This window comes from Lolium rigidum, chromosome 6 (assembly GCF_022539505.1).
Source record: "Lolium rigidum isolate FL_2022 chromosome 6, APGP_CSIRO_Lrig_0.1, whole genome shotgun sequence".
NCBI classification, from domain to species: domain Eukaryota; kingdom Viridiplantae; phylum Streptophyta; class Magnoliopsida; order Poales; family Poaceae; genus Lolium; species Lolium rigidum.
Genome location: NC_061513.1, coordinates 195393038 through 195401207, shown reverse-complemented (window position 1 = coordinate 195401207; position 8170 = coordinate 195393038). Strand labels below are relative to the sequence as shown.

General features: G+C 41.3%; 1 non-coding gene across 1 annotated transcript; it reads right to left on the bottom strand.

The window, feature by feature from the left end:
* Positions 1-7300: 7300 nt before the first annotated feature.
* TRNAK-CUU lies at positions 7301-7373 on the bottom strand. The gene has a single exon. It is a non-coding gene; the product is annotated as a tRNA-Lys (tRNA).
* Between the last annotated feature and the right edge of the window lie 797 nt (positions 7374-8170).

Here is an 8170-nt window from a genome sequence, read left to right as displayed (position 1 = left end):
GATCGGGGCTCGTATTTAATGTTTACGTGTTTGCCATGCAGGAAACTAGTTGAAGCAATCCATCACCTTCCTGGCCAGGTATAGGTCAGGTGGCACGCCCTTGCATCAGCCGGGACGTGCGCCAGAGGCATTGCGGGCCGTCGCCCGAGGGACCAGGATCCACCGCAGTCCTGGGAGCCTCCCGGCTCTACGGTGTTGCCTGTCGCTGCTCGCCGGTGGGTTTTTGGTAGGCAACAATATGATTCAGTTGTTTAGTCATTGTCTTTACCATTGCTTTGAATCACTTCATTCATTTCATATGCTTACAATAGTATTGATCAAGATCATGTTGGTAGCATGTCACTTAAGAAATTATCCTTGTTATCGTTTACCTACTCGAGGGCGAGTAGGAACTAAGCTTGGGGATGCTTGATACGTCTCAAACGTATCTATAATTTCTTATGTTCCATGCTAGTTTTATGACAATACCTACATGTTTTATTCATACTTTATATCGTTTTGATGCATTTTCCGGAACTAACCTATTAACAAGATGCCGAAGTGCCAGTTCCTGTTTTCTGCTGTTTTTGGTTTCAGAAATCTTACACAGGAAATATTATCAGAATTGGACGAAACAAAAGCCCACGATCTTATTTTTCCACGGAGCTTCCAGAACATCGAAGAAGAGTCGGAGACGGGCAGCAGGGGGCCCACCCCATAAGGCGGCGCAGGTGGCCCCCTGGCCGCGCCCAGATGTGGGGAGGGAGCCCCCTGGCCCCTCCGAGGCTGCCCTTCCGCCTATATATTCTCTCCGCCTCGAAAACCCTAAAAAGATAAGCCACGATACGAGAAAAGTTCTGCAGCCGCCGCCATCGCAAAGCCAAGATTCGGGGGACAGAAGTCTCTGTTCCAGCACGCCGCCGGGATGGGGAATTGCCCCCGGAAGGCATCTCCATCGACACCACCGCCATCTTCATCGCCGCTGCTGTCTCCTATGATGAGGAGGGAGTAGTTCTCCCCCGAGGCTAAGGGCTGTACCGGTAGCTATGTGGTTCATCTCTCTCTCATGTGATCTTTATGTGATCATGAGCTTTGTGATCTAGTTGAATATCATCTATGTGCTACTCTAGTGATGTTATTAAAGTAGTCTATTGCTCCTCCATGATGTAATGTTGACAGTGTGTGCATCATGTAGTACTTGGTATAAGCTATGATTGTAATCTCTTGTAGATTATGAAGTTAACTATTACTATGATAGTATTGATGCGATCTATTCCCCCTTTCATAGCTCGACGGTGACGAGTGTGCATGCTATGTTAGTACTCGGTATAATTGCAATGGTCTATTATGCACTCTAAGGTTACTTAAATATGAACACCGAATGTTGTGGAGCTTGTTAACTCCGGCTTGAGGGAGCTCTTGTAGCCCTACACAATGAATGGTGTTTGTCATCCAACAAGAGAGTGTAGAGAAAGTAGTATTTGTTTATTCAGTTATGTGATCAATGTTGAGAGTGTCCACTAGTGAAAGTATGATCCCTAGGCCTTGTTTCTAAGCATTGAAACACCGTTTCCAACAAGTTCTATTGCATGTTTACTTGCTGCCATCTTTATTTCAGATTGCTATTACCACTCATATCCATCCATATCACTTGCATTTTACTATTTCTTCGCCGAACTAGTGCACCTATACATCTGACAAGTGTATTAGGTGTGTTGGGGACGCAAGAGACTTCTTGTATCGTAATTGCAGGGTTGCTTGAGAGGGATATCTTTGTCCTCTACCTCCCTGAGTTCGATAAACCTTGGGTGATTCACTTAAGGGAAACTTGCTGCTGTTCTACAAACCTCTGCTCTTGGAGGCCCAACACTGTCTACATGAATAGAAGCGTGCGTAGACATCGCTCACTTCATCCAATTGAAGTTTATATACCTATCTAGTATTCCACGGACCAGCAAAACTCTTGGTTGTATCTAGTATACATCTTTTATACACACTTCTAGTATGGAATGTATTACTGCCATCCTATTATCATATCTCATAAAAGAAATATGTAGCGATTACTAGAATAATCAACATAGACTATAAGCATCGCTACGGAAGATCTAATCTTATCGTAGTCAACTCTTTGAACTTTGTCTTAAACAACTTTTCGACAAGTCGAGCTTCTTCAAGGATATTCCATCCAAGCCATCAATTTTATAGATCCATTTACTTTCCAAAAGTATTCACCTATCTTGGATTTCATGGCGCATAGCCATTTTAATGGAGTCAGGGCCCATCATAACTTCTTTGTATGTAGTTGGTTTATCTGTTCAAAATCAATCCTTTGTCCACAAATCATTTATTTGATCACAAAGTAAACCATACCTACAAGGTTCAATAGGTACTTCGATCTCCATGGCTAAAACACTTTGTAGTCATGGGAGCCATGATTGTCGTGGCCGCTTCCGGAACCATTTCCGATGCTGCGCTACTCTGATCATCATGATCAGGTTCATGAACCTTATCAAGTTCCATTGTCCTCCCACTCAAAAACTTCGCTAGAAAACAATTTCTTGGAAATAAGAACGTAACATTAACAAACACTTTTGTCTTTTACTTCATAGTGGAAAGAATTCCCAATTTGTTCTCTGGGACAACAACAAAGACATTCATCCGGTTTTGGTTTGTAAACTCATTTACTTATGCTACGCATACAAAAATTTAAGAAAGGACTATTAGGATTTATACCCATGCCATAACTTGTATGGTGTCATTTCAACGGATTATGATGATGCTCTATTCAGTGTAAAAGCGGTAGTCTCTAAAGCATAAACCACAAAAATATAATGGCGTCATTTTATTTTATCTCATCATTAACCCAACAAGGTTTGGATACGTCTCTCGGATACTCCATCATCACTATGATACTCCAAGAAACGTGAGTTGTAGAACAATTTTATAACTCTCTTAGATGTTCGCTAAAACTCGTAATTCAAATATTTCCACCATGATCCAATCATAGATATTTGACTTTTCTATTACGATGATTTCCACTTCATGCTGAAATTTATTTGAATCTATTCAAATGTTTCAAACTTCTTCCTTATTGAATAAATATATCCTTATATATACACTCAATTCATTGTTGGAAGTTTTCATGAAGTAGAAGAATCTCCCGTACACAACTATGCCCAGTGAACCACATACATCATCATGTATGTCTCCACTAAGTTATTTGCCCGTTCAACTCTTGGCCTATGAACGGTATTTCAGTCATTCTCTTTAGAAGAGATTTGCAAGCGCCAAACGATTCAAAAATCAAATGACTCCAAAAATCCATATGCATGGAGTTCCTTCATGCGTTCCTTTCTAACATGACCTCAATGGCGGTTCCACAAATGAGTGGAATTCACATCATTTGCCTTATGGCATTTTAGCGTCAGTGTTATGCATGTGTGCTTCACCATAAAGATTTATAATAACTTATCCATCGTACATGGAATATTGTCATGATTTGAACAACTCATTGTTTTTGTTCGACTAGAACAAAACAAAAATTATAAAGTTCTTTATTATAAATCTGAAGGGCTAGGTATAATGCCAACGATGAACACAATAACACTTTATTTTGCTCCAGACGTGCATTCCTACCACATTCCTTGTCAATCACTTAGGCCATTGCATTCTTGTATTGCGTTGTTTTGTATGACACCTCATACCAACCAATATGGTACAAATACCCAAGAATTTCATTGTGTGACCAAACAAGGAATACATTCATAACATGTATATCATCTATATACACATGAGCTAGACTTTCTAGTCTTTTCTTTCTTTCTGCCAAAAATCTTTTGTAGTTTCTCTTTTAGCTTTCCTCATTCTGAGAAAACACTTCACCTTTGATAACTTCTAGGTCCATTGGTCAAATACTAATAACCTTGAGGTTCTTACTTTGAAGTTGATCATCACATGATAAGTGTTCCAGATTTCACTATTAGTAACCTTTTAATGTGATGAACAATTTCACTCATAATTTTTATCCATCAAACCATGAACGACTTTCCGAGACCATGTATGTACATGCTAGGCTCATAAAGTTTAACCTTAGTACTCGTATGTGCAAATCTGGCTTGCACCCGTTGTATGCACACATAGAATCTATAACACCCGATCGTCACGTGATGCTTCGAAACGACGAGTCTTAGCAACGGTGCATACTAAGAACGATCACTTCATGGATATGCGAATATCGTTTGTGCCCAACTAGTTGGAGGATCGGGACGCCTAGCATCTTCAACCTTCATACATTCCCATAAAACTTATGAGTTTATGTAGTCTCACTAGATTATATTCTATCATCTTGCAATAAGGTCTTAGATATCACATATATCTCATACCTTGCTTATTTATGAAAACAAAATTTTCAGCTCCTTACTTTTCAAATGGATTTGAACTTCAAGTTTCACGGAGACAAGACGATTTTAGGTACTAATTGAAATCATTGCTCTTTGAATCAGCAATGTGAGGTTTACTAAATGTTCGCAATAGGACTTAATCATTCCTTGATTCTTTAACAATATGGTACCAGTCCGTAAAGTTTCTTGCCATAGTTAACAGTATTTCTATCTCAATTACAAGACTAGCGCATGGTAGATAACGGATGCCAATTCTACAAATTTAATTCAAAATACTATTCAGACTATGTTCATGATAATTAGTTCATGTTTTAATCTAATTACTAATGAACTCCCACTTAATACAACATCCCTCATAGTTGTTTAGTGGCACACGATCCATATCCACTACACCAAAACCGATCATCACGTGAGATGATGTAGCTTCAATGGTGAACATCAACATGTTGATCATATCATCAATATGACTCGTGTTCAACCTTTCGGTTTCCTGTGTTCCGAGGCCATGCCTGTACATGCTAGGCTCGTCAAGCAAACCCAATTATTTCCGCGTGTGCAACATGGCTTACACCCGTTGTATGTGAACATAGAATCTATCACATCCGATCATCATGAGATGCATACGAGGGGAGAACACTTTATTATCTTGATATTAATGTGAGGGATCATCTTATAATGCTACCGTCGCGATCTAAGCAAGATAAGATGTATAAAGGATTAACATCACATGCAATTCATAATATGTGATATGATATGGCCTTTCTTCTTGTGATTTTGATCTCCATCTCCAAAGCACACGAGCATGATCTTCATCATCACCAGCATTGCACCAAAGTCCATGGCGCCGCTTCATGGTTGTCCATCACTTATAGCTACTATAACAACTACATGAAATAAAGCTACTACATGATGAATAGACACGCAGGTCTTAACAAATTTAAAGACAACCATTAGGCTCCTGCCAGTTGCCATAATACAATAATGAACATCTCATACATCAAATATAATCATCATCACATCATAGCCATATCACATCACCAAACCCTGCAAAAACAAGTTAGACGCCTCTAATTTGGTTTGCATATTTTACGTGGTTTAGGGTTTTCGAGTAAGATCCAATCTACCTACGAACATGAACCACAACGTTGATACTAATGTTGTCAGTTGAAAGAGTAAATTGAATCTTAACTATGGTGAGAGAGACAGACACCCGCCAAGCCACTTATGCAATACAAGTTGCATGTCAAGCGTGGAGCAAGTCTCATGAGACGCGGTCATGTAAAGTTAGCTCGGGCCGCAAGATGCAAAGTACACTAACCAAAAACAACAAGAGCATCAACGCAAGATGCAAAGTACACTAACCAAAAACAACAAGAGCATCAACGCCCACAAAACCATTGTGTTATACTCGTGCAACAGATCTATGCATAGACACGGCTCTGATACCACTAATGGGTTCGTTGCATGGAAAACAAAAAATTTCTACCGTGAACATGAACAAAAACCAAGATCCAATCTAGGAAGAAGCAAGATCTAATCTACCAAGATCGAAGCAAAGAGATGTCTGTGAGACTAACCCTCAAAGATTCCAAAGCCTACGAGATTAGATCTCGTGGTTGATGTACTCGATCGTCCTGTGCTGCAATCCGGCAGCACTTCCGTACTCGGTCGTGCGTACGGTATCGATGAAGCCCGTCCTCTCCCCGTTCCAGCGGGCAGTGGAGGCATGGTAGATCCCCTCGGAATCCCAGCAGCACGACGGCGTGGTGGTGGTGGTGGAGGAAAAAAGCTGCAGGGCTTCGCCTAAGCCGGAGCAGACTATCGGTGGGAGAGAGAGGCGGCCAGAGGTCAAGGGGTGAAGGAGGGATGCGCCCCCTGCCCCCTCCCCTCTTTATATAGGGGGGTGCGGCCAGGGCTGCCTTGGCCCCTCCTCCAAGCCCTATGGCCGGCGGCCAAAGGAGGGAAAGGGGGGAAACTTGCCCCCCAAGTTGATCCCCCTAGGGTTTTGGTAAACCCTAAGGGGTGGCCGGCCTAGGCCCTTGGGGCTTGGTGTGCCTGGCCCATTAGGGCAAGGAAGCACCCCCTCGGCCCATGTTTCCCCCCCTAGGTCGTGGGCCCCATGGTGGAACCCTCCGGAACCTTCTAGAACCTTCCCGGTCTTCCACCGGAAAAATCCCGAACTTTTCTGAAACCTAGAAATCAACTTCCCTTATATGAATCTTATTCTCCGAACCATTCGGACTCCATCTCATATTCCGAATCTACTTATGCGACATCGAACCTTAAGCGCGTCACCCTACGGTTCGTGAACTATGCAGACATGGTCGAGACTCCTCTCCGAGCAATAACCAATAGCGGGATCTGGAGATCCGTAATTGCTCCCACACATTCAGCGATAACTTAGTGATCGATCGAACCATTAACATACGATACCGATTCCCTTTGTCACGCGATACTTACTTGTCCGAGGTTCGATCATCCGTATCTCCATACCTAGTTCAACCTCGTTACCGACAAGTAATCTTTACTCGTACCGTGGTATGTCATCTCTTGTGACCTTGTCACATGCTTGCAAGCTAATTAGATGTCATTCCACCGAGAGGGCCCAGAGTATATCTATCCGTCATCGGGATGGACAAATCCCACTCTTGATCCATATGCCTCAACTCATACTTTCTGAATACTTAATCCCATCTTTATAACCACCCATTTACGCAGTGGCGTTTGATGTAATCAAAGTACCCTTCCGGTATAAGTGATTTACATGATCTCATGGTCAAAGGACTAGGTTACTATGTATCTGAAAGCTTATAGCAAGTTGAACTTGATGACTTGATCTCATGCTATGCTTACTATGGGTGTGTGTCCATCACATCATTCACCTAATGATATGAACTTTTTTTTGACCATGAATATGAAAGCGCCCACCGTGGGGCTCGAACCCACGACCACAAGGTTAAGAGCCTTGCTCTCTACCAACTGAGCTAGACGGGCTTCTAATGATATGATCTTGTTATTAATAACATCCAATGTTCATGATCAGGAAACCATGATCATCTATTAATCAACAAGCTAGTTTTACGAGAGGCTTACTAGGGACTCTGGTTGTTTACACAACACACATGTATTAATGTTTCCGGTTAATACAATTATAGCATGGGGTGTAAACATTTATCATGAACACTAAGATATAACAATAACCAATTTATTATTGCCTCTCGGGCATATCTCCAACAGTAGCCACTCCAATGGTACTAAATGTCATCTTGCACTTGATCCCAATTGTAAAGAGGTGGATCAAAAGGTCTATCGCTCCATGATTGGATCCTTGCTTTACCTTTGTGCATCTAGACCGGACATTGTGTTGAGTGTTGGTGTGTGTGCAAGGTATCAAGCTTCTCCTAAGGAGAGTCACATGATGGCTCTCAAAAGAATCTTTCGATATTTGGATATGGTCTTTGGTATACTAAAGGCTCAAGTTTCTTTCTCAATGGATACACCGATGCGGATGTTGGAGATATGCCCAAGAGGCAATAATAAATTGGTTATTATATATCCTTGTGTTTATGATAAATGTTTATATACCATGCTATAATTGTATTAACCGAAACATTGATACATGTGTGTTATGTAAACAACAAGAAGTCCCTAGTAAGCCTCTTGTATAACTAGCTTGTTGATTAATAGATGATCATAGTTTCATGATCATGAACATTGGATGTTATTAATAACAAGGTTATGTCATTATGTGAATGATGTAATGGACACACCCAATTAAGCGTAGCATAAGA